The sequence below is a fragment of the Amblyomma mixtum genome, chromosome 5 (genome assembly GCF_055824585.1).
Source record: "Amblyomma mixtum isolate Tamu chromosome 5, ASM5582458v1, whole genome shotgun sequence".
Classification (NCBI taxonomy): domain Eukaryota; kingdom Metazoa; phylum Arthropoda; class Arachnida; order Ixodida; family Ixodidae; genus Amblyomma; species Amblyomma mixtum.
This window is the reverse complement of record NC_143016.1, coordinates 154553825-154566632: the sequence shown is the minus strand read 5'-3', so window position 1 is coordinate 154566632 and position 12808 is coordinate 154553825.

Genomic DNA, 12808 nt, shown 5'->3' with positions numbered 1-12808 from the left:
ACATGGGAGCAAAACCTGATCGTCGCAGGCACCAGAGAGAGAGCCGCACGTCCCGGGCAAGCTTCTGCGGGATTTTCAACTAACATCACCGAAGGGCCAGCTTTCCATTTACGGCCAGTTGAAACTCACTGGAGACGTGTGCCGCGGCGTGATCACCGTATCCAAGCACGAGACCAGTGAGTCCCTCCAAAACAAGATCCAGTGGCGTGCTGCAGAGCTTGCCGATATCCGCAACCTTGGCAAATCCGACGTCGCGGCGCTCACCTTCGTGGGTAAAGTGGTGCCGCGATATGTGCATTATAACTCCGAGGTGACCCTTGTGCGTGCGTACAAGAAGACCATTCCGGCCTGCGTGCGGTGCAGCACTGTGGGCCATCGAGCAGACACCTGCCCCTGCCCGGATCAAAAGTGTGGCCTGTGTGGCAAAACGGCGCCGACCGTCGACGGAGTCAAGGCGCCGCATGAATGTACTCTGTCCTGTGCAGTCTGTGGGCAAGCCCACGCTACCACCTCCCGCGACTGCACGGGAAAATTCCGGCAGCTCAAGGTGCATGGCCCCAAGGCTAAACGCCCATTGCTGCCAAAACACCAGCGACCTGGCAAGCAGCCAAATCATTCCAAATGAGGTGCCGGTGGCTGAACGCCGCGTGGTGCTCACGGCACCGACCAGAAGACATCACCTTTTTCACCGTCGGTGAAGCCAGCGCCCGGGAGAAGACGGCGCCTCCACCGCCCAGCGGCAGAGACACTGGCCACTACCCGGCTCTCAAGACAATTGCCGCTGCCGACGCCCGGGCATCAGCGCCTCAACACGACAAACAGGTGAGCAGCTGGGCTGATATCGCCTCCTCTTCCTCCCATCCCTCGCCCTCCCCCGTAACCGTCTCCGCACTCGACGCGGAATACAAAAAAAAATCTCTGCCTCTCCCGTAACCGAGAGTAGAGTAAGCATGAAATGTTTACGGGCATAACACATTGGTTGTAGATGGTACTAATGAAAATCTTGAAATGGGTCTAGTGCTCAAGACACCACACCACACATACTGTGCACTGGTCCATGTGGACGCAATCGTTTCCTGTGTGTGTCTGGGGAATGTCTTCCGCTCTGCCTCGTCAGCTGTATCCGGTTTCTGTTTGCCTTTCATCTTTGTAATCGTGGTGGTGACGTCACCACTGGATTACGTCACACATAATTGATGACGAAGTAATGACAAATTAGTAATTAGAGACTAATTACTGATTAATGACTAAATACTAATTATCTGCTAATTAATGGCGCTTAAGCTTCGCCTTTAGGAGAGGAACGCGACTGTGTGTTGTAGCGCTACCAGGCAGTCCACGGAACGCCACCACCCGTTGGGCGCGATGCCTTCCCTTTGAACGCGTCGCTTTTTGAGGAAAGAAAATTACGCAGTAATTCTCTGTCATCTCGGTGGACACCCGAACCGAACCGTACAGGAAGGGAGGAACGCCACCACCCGTTCGGCGCTATGCCTTGCCCTTTGAACGCAGCGCTTTTTAAGGAAAGGAAATGGAGCAGTAACCCCGTCATCTCTGTGGACACCCGAACCGCGCCATACAGGAAGGGAAGAACGCCACCACCCGTTCGGCGCGAAGCTACCGGCGCTTGTATGCCGGTCCTCTAGGAGGGCTTAGAGAGTCTCATTAAATCTCGTGAAATCTCGTACGGTGCCCGGATGCTCTCGTTTCAGCGCCCGGATGTGTGGAATTCAGTGCCGGGATGTGTGGAATTCAGTGCCCGGATGAGTGGAATTCAGTGCCCGGATGTTGGCTCTCGGTCTCGGCGTGACGTCACCACACTGCCGACAACGGGAGCTAAAAGCATTTCATGCTTAAAAAACAGATATACGTGCTCCGGGCACAGAATGAGCTTTTGCTCAACAACATTCAAAATTTAGAGTCAAAATTTGCGTCCTCCGCACCGAGCCCGCAGAACTCGGACGCAATGGAGAGCGACGCGAAGATCTCGCCTCCCTCGTAACAGCCATCTCTTCGATGGAGGAGCGCTTAACCTCTAAATTGCGATATATGATCGAGACCGCCATGGACCAGGTCTTGACAAAGGTCAAATCTGCCGTCCCCGCGGTGTCTCAAAACATATCTCGGACAACCCCCGCCTCCTCCGTCGGACGGGGCCCATTAGGGACGTATCCCGCCCTTCAAAATTAAACCGTCTGATTATTGATTCGGACAATGAGGACAGGTGCCCCGCTCCTTCCGTCATCACCCCCTTGATGGCGCAAGTATCTGGCTCTGGGGCAGCCAATCCCTCCTCTTCCCCCCTCAAGAATTTTAAATCATGGCGAGACACCTTAATCAAAGGAGTTCCGCCATCTCCAATTCGGCCATGTCAACTTCAATAACACAGTGGAACTGTAGAGGCTTTAAGGACCGCACTAAGCGGGCCAATTTCCGCCTCTACCTTGAAACTTTCGAGTCCTTACCAGCCGTGGTTGCCCTCCAAGAGCCAGGCCTGGGCGCCAAAATTTCAAATTACACGATGTTCCAACAGGATCCCGCGTCTTGTCTTCTCGTTCACAAAGACTACGCAGCCAACTTAGCGGATCTCGACCTCCAACGAGAGTATTCTTATGTAATGGTGACCCTCCTACCAGTCCGCCGCAGGGACCCACCTTTGTATATACTCAACGTGTACTGCTCTCATAAACTAAAGCGAGTGACTTTTGCGGACCTCTTTAGCCGCGCGATAAGAGTAGCGGGCCGCGATCCCCTACTGATTGTGGGCGACTTTAACGCTCCCAGTCAGCTGTGTGGGTATAGCAAGGAGGAGTCTACGGGCGTAAGCTGGCGGAGCTTGCGTCCACGTTGGGCCTCACCCTCCACACGGACCCTGTCCACCCAACCCGGCTAGGAAATTCCATGTCACGGGATATGTGACTGCACTTAACCTTCACTCGCAACATACGACACGCAGACTAGCTCAACACCGAGGAGACCCTCGGCAGCGACGACTGCATCCTTAACACTACACTAAGCACACGCCCCCTCAAGCGTCCCAGAACACAAGCCCGTATCCCAGATTGGACGAAATTCGGGCAAAATTTTCGCTCACTTGATAACACACCCATTTCCGAGCAAGGCTACCCAGCATGGCCTCAACAGCTGCTGACACACCTTTTCTCGCATGAAACTCAGATCCAGCTCTCATAGGCGGTCACGGACGTGGATAACCACCTTCTACACCTCTGGGAAGCCCGTCGCAGCTTCGTCCGCCGTTGGCGACGCCAAAAACATAACAGAAAGCTCAAAGCTCGAATTGCCGAGCTTACCCAGAAAGCGGCAGAGTACGCGGCCCAACTCGTCGACTCCAACTGGCTGGATAGATATAACACGGCCGCGCTACAAATGTCCAGCCGCAACACGTGGCGTGTCTTTCGAGGCCTACTCCACCCAACCCAAACACGAACCGAAACACAAAAACATTTGCAGCGAGCCATGCGCGCTTTCCCTGGCAACACAACTCAACTGGCACAGAAACTTCGGGACCAGTATCTGTGTACAGCCCAAGACCCCCGTGGATCTGCGTACTCTTATGCAGGCAAGGATAACACGGAGCTGTATCAATCTTTCCAGCTCCATGATCTGCGGGCGGCTCTCGCCAAAATGGAACAGGGCACTGCGCCAGGAAGGGATAAGGTCACCGTCAAGCTTTTGACGAACCTGCCCGACTTGGCATACCAGTCCCTCCTCGACTACATCAATGCAATTTGGCGCGGGGACACCCGCCTGCCAATTGACTGGAAAACGGCTCTGGTCACATTTATTCCTAAAGCAGGCAAACCAATTGACACAGATAACCTTCGCCCCATCTCTCTCACCTCTTGTGTGGGCAAACTAATGGAGACGATGGTGCGGGATAGGTTATCTGCATACCTTGAACACAAACATGTTTTTGCGAGCACCATGTTCGGATTCCGCCCACACAGATCCGCACAGGATGTCCTCCCGCAACTTAATAGGGAAATCCTTGACCCCCTCGAATGCCCCCATAATGACCGGGTAGTACTCGCCTTGGATCTTAAAGGGGTATTTGACAATCTAACACACGAGATCATGCTCACTAACCTAAGCCAGACCGACTGTGGTCTCAACACATTCCGATGCATAAGCCAATTTTTAATGGATCGTCTATCCTACATCCGAATACAAGATAGAGAGCACGGTCCCTGCCTACTCGGCACGCGGGGAACTCCCCAAGGGGCGGTACTTTCCCCGCTGCTCTTCAATCTTACTATGATGCACCTGCCGGTACAGCTGGAGGGTGTTGCCGGCGTGCAGCATGCACTGTATGCCGATGACGTCACCCTGTGGGCCACGCAGGGTAGCACAGGGGACATTGAAACCAGCCAGCAAACAGCGGTGACGATAGTAAACCGCTACGCCCGCCGCTGCGGTCTTCAATGTTCCCCTCAAAAATCAGAATTTGTGCACCTCCGGCCCTCACAGAAGTGCACAACTAAAATCTCTCTTTCTCTTGAGAGTGGTCCCATAGGCGAAAGTGACGAGATATGGGTACTAGGACTCTACATCCACAAATACAGTCGGCCAGACACTACGTTGGCCTAACTCCGTAAGGTGGGGGACCAGGTGGGAAGCATGATCCGCCGGGTTTCCAACAAACGCGGGGGGTTACGAAGTAAGGATGCCTTGCGGCTGGCAAACGCCTTTGTAACCAGTCGAATTATCTATTCGACTCCTTATCTCCACCTACGGAAACAAGAGGGGGATGCGCTTGAGGTCATCCTTTGCAAAATTATTAAGCGTGCCCTTGACCTCCCCATCACTACTTCAAACAGCCGGCTTATGGCTCTATGGGTGGTGAATACTTTCCGGGAGCTCCGGGAGGCGCACCTTACAAACCAGTACACGCGCTTGTCGCTAACGGAGTCGGGTCGCCGCCTATTTGCTCGACTCCATATCCAATACACCCCTCCAATGGAAGGCAGGTTTCGCATCCCAGAACTGTGGTGACGTGCCCTCCACGTGCGGCCTCTTCCAGCAAACATGTCACACGAAGACCATAATTGTCGGCGCCTGGCACGAGCGGAAGCGCTAGCCCGACATTATGGCAACAAAACAGGTGTATACTACGTGGACGCCTCCGGTCCTCACCACGGGGGATTGTACACGGATGCGGTGGTTCGCTACAGCAGCACAGTTAACGGCCTCACCTTCCGAGCCAGCAGTGTAACACAAGCACAAGAGGTCGCGATTGCTCTTGCGGCCTCACATTCCGATTCAAAATACATGATCACCGACTCGCGAGGGGCCTGTCGGAACGTCGAACAAGGCTTCACTCCCTTCCAAGCCTATCGAATCGACCAAAATTGCATACGGGATAAGGACCCCGCCCACCGTTACCTTATATGGGCCCCTGCTCATCAGGGGTTGGCAGGAAACGAGGCAGCAGACGCAGCCGCCCGCGCGCTCTCTGACCGGGCTGTTTTCTCCTCCCCATCCGATCAGGAACCCGATTTTAATACGGTCTATACATTCAAAGATATTACAACATATCAAAATTGTTATCGCGTTTACCCTAGCCCATGTAGAGGTCTGAAGAAGGCGGATGAGCGGCTCCTTCTCCGCCTTCTCACCAATACATTGCTGTGCCCGGCAGCGCTAAAACATTTTGATCCCTCCTTTAGCGGCAGCTTAGGCGACCCTGCTCGGCTGCCACGACTTGCAGGCCCAACAAGCCTTAGTCGGGCTCGCCCGGGAGGCGGCCACCGCCACTGGGGTCCCATACTAGGGACCTCCACCTAGTGTTTGTAAGGATCGGTCCCTTACAGGCTGATCCAAACTTACCTCCTGTTCATTCTTAATAAATGTTTTCACCAGCACCACCACCACCAAACCGCAGGAAAAACCATTAGTGAAAATAAAGTTTTCCCTTCCTTCCTTCAGGCCTTTACATAGGCGAGGGTAAAGGCGATGACTGTCTTGATAATAGGTTGTAATATATTCGAAGGTATAGATCGGATTAGGAAAGGGTTTCTGATCGGGTGGGGAGGAGGAAACAGCCCGGTGAGAGAGCGCGCGGGTGGCTGCGTCTGCTGCCTCGTTTCCTGCCAACCCCTGATGAGCAGGGACCCATATAAGGTAACGGTGTGCGAGGTCCGTATCCCGTATGCAATTTTGATAGATTCGATGGGGGCGAAACTCAAGAGACGTCCATGTGCTGTGCGATGTCAGTGCACGTTGAAGACCCCCAGGTGGTCGAAATTATTGGAGACCTCCACTACGGCACCTATTTCTCTCTTTCTTCTTTCACTCCTACCTTCCTCCGTTCTCTTACGGCGCGGTTCAGGTGTCCACCGAGATATGTGAGACAGATACTGCGCCATTTCCTTACCTCAAACGGGTTAAAACAAAACGCACGTGGTAGACTCAGCGCGACCTGGTTCCAGGCGCTGTGCCTGCCAAGAGGCAAATGTGTCCTCTAGAGCTGCAACCATCTGTCGCATGCGCCTGTCACTAACATGAACTGCGCATGCCGTGAAATTCTTATCGTTCAAAGACAAGGAACGCTTACTTACAGCTGGCTCATAATTCAAACATACGTGTCTTGGATATCAGTGAATACTACTCGAATAAAGCAAGGCATGAGCGGAAGAGGCTGTACAGTCTGCCAAGGAACGTGGCGGTGACTTCAAACTTAGTGTCAACAAACTAAAGTTGGCAAAACAAGTTTACATGTATGACAGCGCTACTGTTGCCGTGAAAAGCATAAACCCGTAGCCATCAAGGAATGCTCCATAGCAGAAAAAAGCAGATCCTAAAACCGGCTTGATAATTATTGCTGTGAACTGCCGCAGCCTCAAGCAACGTTACTAGATTACCAGGTAATCTAGTAACGTTGGCCTCAAGAATAAAAAAGAGGAGTTTGCTGCACTCATGGAATTGGTCAAGCCACATGTGGTCATTGGCACCGAGTTATGGTTGGACGAAACAATAGGCTTCTGTGAGATATTTCGGCCTAATTAAAATGTATACCGGAAGGACCGTAACAAGCATGTGGTGGCGTATTTGTCATTGTCGATAATGGACTGAACAGCATACCTCTTAACACAGAAAGCAAGACATGCGAAACGGTCTGGTGTAAGGTCATACTGGCTAACGGTTCCTCAATGGCTATTGGTTCATTTTACAGACCTCCAGCCCTTAAAACACCGCAACCTCTATTTGAATTGAGCAACATCCTATTAACACTGGATGTATCTTATGTTATTTTAGTTGGTGATTTTAATTTACCTAATATAGAATGGGTCTCCCTTAAGCCGAATATAAACACTACATCGCTTCTCCATACTGCTTTTCGTGAAATGATTAAAGGTGCACTGAAAAGGAATCTGAACGTGTCTTTTTGCCGCGGGAACTCGATCTACACGTTCCTAGCATTCTTAGAAGCTGCGACTTATTGCCCTGTGGGGCCAATTTCGTTAATTAAATCGAATTAACGTCCGGCTCCCGCCCTTTTTTTTAATTCTGCCTCGTACGGTGGGCGGAGTCGACCAACGCGTGGAGTGCCTTTCACCCAGTCCCGTGGCGGCTTCCCTCCTTCCCCTCCTTCCCCACTCCTGCTTGCGCCCTATGCCCAGAACCCTTCGCTTCTTCCCTCCACATCCTTTCCCTCTGCCCGGCGGACCCTCCCCCGCGGGACCTAGAGAACCTCAAGACCTGGGAGGACTGGGAGACCCTGCTGCATTCGGAGGACCCGGCCGTGCAGACCATCGCCACCGGCCGTGCTGCCAGTGTTATGGACCTCAGGAACATAAACACTTGAGTGCAGTGGGGTCGTGCGGGGACCCTGGGGCGTGCCCCGAATTCCTTTGTAAATAAAGTTTTCTCTCTCTCTCTCTCTTGCCGCTCTGCCATCGGCGGAGTAATACGTAGTAGTCCGTAGTAGCAAATAGTCCGCGCGTATTTTTATTTCTGCGGGCTTATTTTGCGGCTATATTATCTGCGAATGAAACTATTTATTCATGGAAACCTAAAAAACAAAATAAAGCGAAAGCAAAGCCTCCACGGAGCTGGCTGAAAGGAACTTCACGCGTTGGTCGACTCCGCCCATCGTACGAGGCAGAATTAAAAAAATAGGGCGGGAGCCGGACGTTAATTCGATTTAATTAGAGAAATCGGCCATACAGGGCAATAAGTGGCAGTTTCTAAGAATGCTAGGAACGTGTAGATCGAGTTCCCGCGGCAAAAAGACAAGTTCAGAATCCTCTTCAGTGCACCTTTAACACTCATTCCCTACTTCAGTTTGTGGAATGCCCAACTAGAGTAGGCTGCAGTAATGCAAATGTACTTGATTTTATTTTCTGGAACGACCGCACCCTCGTTTCTTCAACCGCCACAATTTCCCGTTTAAGCGACCATGAAGTGGTAATCGCAAGAATATACTGTTTTGCCGTGCACCGCAGAAAGCCGAAACCCGTACGGTATTTCATTACGACAGAGGAGGCTATGTCTCGCTATCGCGTGAGCTCGATGCCTTTCTCCCAGAATTTACACACCACAGTTCCAGACTTGATATACATTCCACTTGGCACCTACTGAAGACGAAACTCCTGTCCTTAGTGCAGACGTACGTTCCATCACGCACCAGTTCGTCGAATTGTCGAACAGATACGCTCTGGATGAACACCGCCATTCGATCCTTGAAAAACAAAAGGCACCGCTTATACCGTGGGTACTGTCAATCACCAGAGCCTTTCTTGCACTGTAAATTGAAGGAGGTGAACAAGACTATAAAGCGAGAGATGTGCAGGGCCGAACGTGCGTATCTGGGTGGAAAAATGATGAATAATCCAAAGCAAGTATCGAAGTATGTTAAGAGTAAGCAGCGTGTGATAGACAACATTCCTGATATTACAGATAACTTCAACTATAGCTCGGATCTGGAAGTCAAGGCTGAACAGTTTAATCGTTATTTTCAGTCAGTTTTTTCTCTATCGGCATGCCCTACATACGATTTACATATCGTGAATGAATTTACGGAGATGAGTGGCATAGATTTCTCAGTACATGGAATAGCGTTACTTTTGCAGAAGCTCAAGGTGAACACGGCACACTGTCCTGACCGTATTGTCACGGGTGGTACAGTACGTTCGGCTCGGTTGGATACGTCAAAGTAGGTGACTGCAGCGGACGTCGGTAGCAGCCCCAAAAACGGAGCATTCGCAGCCAGACACTTCGGCTTCTTTCTTTCTAAAGCCAGCTCGCGCGCGCATTCCGCGCTCTCGTGCTTCTAGTCGAACGACGACGATAAATGGACGATGTCAGTATCCCGAGCTATATGTTGAAGAACTGTGCAGTTTCTGTCGCCCCCTTTTTAGTAACTCTATTTTAAAAATCAATGGATGTTGTCGCCTTGCCCGATGACTAGAAAAGCGCCAACGTAGTTCCTCTATATAAAAGTGCCGACAAAACAAAAACTCTAAACTAGTAGTAGTACAAGACCTTCATTCGGCCATAATTTACAGGCCGAGCTTGTCGACCGCCCGGCGACCAGAAGTCGCTGTTCTTCCTCCCCTTCAACGCCAAGGCAGTCGAGCCAGGTGGTGATGAATAAAGAACGTGGGGGGTAGGAACCCGACTGGTCAGAGGCAATGGGCAAGGTCCGGATAGATACAGGGGCAGTTGGGACAGGAGGGTCCGATCGATTGCGATAGAGAAAGAGGCGAGACGGGGCGACAACTGCATTCATTTTTATGTGCCGAAGAAGGCGAGCCTCCAGCACCATGTACGATGGATGAGGGGGAGGGTAAAGGCGTTTGTCAAGGCGGACCTCGAGGTAGACCTGTTTTATGGTGCCGCGAAGGGTGAGTCTCCCACCGCCTTCCGAGGGCTTGGGCCAGGGGATCAACGGTGCCCGGAAAAGTGTGTCGCGGGCTAGCTGATGGGCCAGCTCATTGCCGTCAATCCCTGAATGCCGAGGGACCCAGCGGAGGAAAACAAGGGAAGGCTGCTATGTGGGGACCGCTCGTTCGACCTCCTGTTGGAGAGAAGGGGTTAGGGTGCGGTTCTGTATGTGGTGTATAGCGGCTTGTGAGCCTGAATAGACTGTGTACTCATGAAGAGAGGGAAGGAGAGCATATGACTGAAGGGCATGCGCAATGGCGAGGACCTCGAGGGACAATGCATCCGGAGGGTGTAGATACGGCCCGCTGGTGTGGGTTTCAGGAGCGGGGAGGTGGGGATGGTTGTCGCGAATCGGATGGACGCGTGCCCGACTGCTGAAGGGGAACGCTTTCGCGTGCAGGTTCGAGGAAAGGAACAAAGAAATCAAACAAAAGAAAACGAAGCCGTGTTTATATTTTAAAGGACAGGAGCCAATAAAAGATATGAAAATATCAAAGGAAACACACACTAGAAACTCGTACAACACTCGAGAGAAAAAGGAGAGAGTTCACCGGATACAAAGGGTCCCAGTTGGAGCCGGAAGGTGTTGCAGGTGACACAGACGCGGGTTGGCGAGTTGCGATGCGTCGCAGGCGTTGCGTCCAGGGAGGCGGTGGTAGAAAGCCAGGAGAGGAAGAACGGCGATGACACAGGAGACACTGACGAACTCTTGTCAGTCGCCCCCAAGACCTGGGCAGCAGCAGCAGGAAAACCGTGGCCAGGTCTTGTCGGTGGCATTCCAAAACGCCGTAGGCTTGTGCAGCCTGTCCAAGGAAGCCTTGACAGCAAAATGGCAATTGCGGCAGGCCTGCGTCGTAGATTCAAGGGAAGTTGACGGCAGCACAGACCCGAAGTCTGACGGCTGCCACCTCCACGCTTGAATGAGGCTTAATGATCTTGAGTCCATTATTCAAGGGAAGTCATTGGCAGCTCGAACCCAACGTCCGACCGCTGCCACTTCCACGCTTGAACGACTAGACTTGTGGTGCGGTGTCTTCCTTTACACCTCGGTTTCCTGACACGTAGCCTTACGCTCCTCGTGCCTGCCTCGCGCACACCACTCGCACGCGCACACGCGCGACGCGGGGCTGGCACGCACGGCGCTCCGATTTCCGAAGCACCACTGCCGCGTTCCAAAAGTCCCTCGACAGTGTGGTGTGCACATCACATATGCCCCCCCTTCGGAAAAGTTTTTTCGCAGAAAAAACTGCCGTCGGTGCACACAACACTTGTGTTCATGTAGTAAAAAGTTAAGTTTCGCTGAAGTCCACGAAGGCGCTGTACACAGTCACATATGGAGGCACATGGAAACGCGCACACAGAAAACATGGGATCAAACATTATAGATCTCTCAAAAGACAAACTAAAAAACATACGAAACATCAGGCACAAACTTTAAACACGTCTATACCATACAGGTTAATATGTACACACACACCGAACAATCCATAACCGGAGAACGAAGGCAGAAGAAAAACAAACCACAAACTCTACCATACTGCATTTGCACAAGTTACAAACACTGGATTACAAAGCACTGCACATTGGGCATCACCCTTCGGCAATTTACAAATGAGATCTTGCACCACAGACTCTTCCCTGGTCAAACGGGGTGTCGATACGAGGCATGCGTCCCATTTCCTTCCCTACTTTGCCCTTCGGGAACGTCCTCTGGCAGGGGTCGCACGACCTGACATACCTTTTAATATCCTCCTGCACTCCCCCTAAGACAGGCATGGGTTGTGCGTCTGCAAGATTTTCCCGGACAAGTCCGACAACCACCTTATCCTCGCAGGTTCAAGCATACTTGCTGTTGTGTACATCGCTTCAGGCGCAGCGCACTCTGGCTGAACGCAACAGGACAACTGGTTTTGTTTTTCTTGCTTTCTTGAGCAAGAACTTCATGTCCTGTTTTCCGGCAATAAACGCAATAAAGCTGCTTTGGCTTTGACCGATAGTCGGCAGCCTTATGTCCTAGCCGATTACAAATCAGGCACCTCACTGGCTGTCTATTTGATGTAGCATCCTTCTCTTTCGGAACGCCCATCTCGAAAGGATATTTGAACTCAGACAGGTTTCCTTGCCACTGGGTCTCTAGAAAGTTGTCTGCTGCCTCAGTCATTTTGTCCAGCGTCTTGCATTCTCCTTCTCGCAGTAAAATCGCTAGACGAGTATGGCAGTTCCTCATGAACTGTTCGGCCACCACGAAGTCCCGTAGATCATTGTACGTTGTGGCCGTTCCCGACATCTCGACCCACCGATCGAAAAGACTGAGCAAGCGTGTTGCGTATTGCTTGCCTGTTTCTTTATCAAGCGGTTTGCTTTCACGAAGCCTTTCGCGATAACCCTCTGCTGTAAGCCGAAATTGCTGTAGCAGGGCTAGCTTCGCCTTATCGTAATCCATTGATTCTGCTGGAGATAGTCGACTGAACACAGGGAGAGCCTCCCCAGTCAAACACATACAGAGTGCTGTAGCCAATTTCTCTTTAGGCCAGCTGTGCCCGTCTGCGATACGTTCAAAGCGTTTCAGGTATGAATCCAAGTCATCCCTGCGATCAGCGAAAGGCGGGATCAACTTATGAGGGCTAACCGCTGCTGTGGGCCCCGGTGCGGATTCTCGGCTACCTCCACCAGCTTCTGTAAGCCTTAATTGGAGATGCAATCTCCGCTCTTCAGCCTCTACCAGCAACTTTGCATGCTCGCGTTGGGCTTCTGCTTGAGCCTTTTCGTGCTCGCGTTCTGCTGCACGTGCAGCGCGTTTAGCTTCACGTGCAGCGCGTTCCTTCTCCTGCTCAGCGGAAACCCACGAACGCAGCTCGGAATATCTCAACCCCATCTTTTCGCGTAATTCAACCAACTCCTT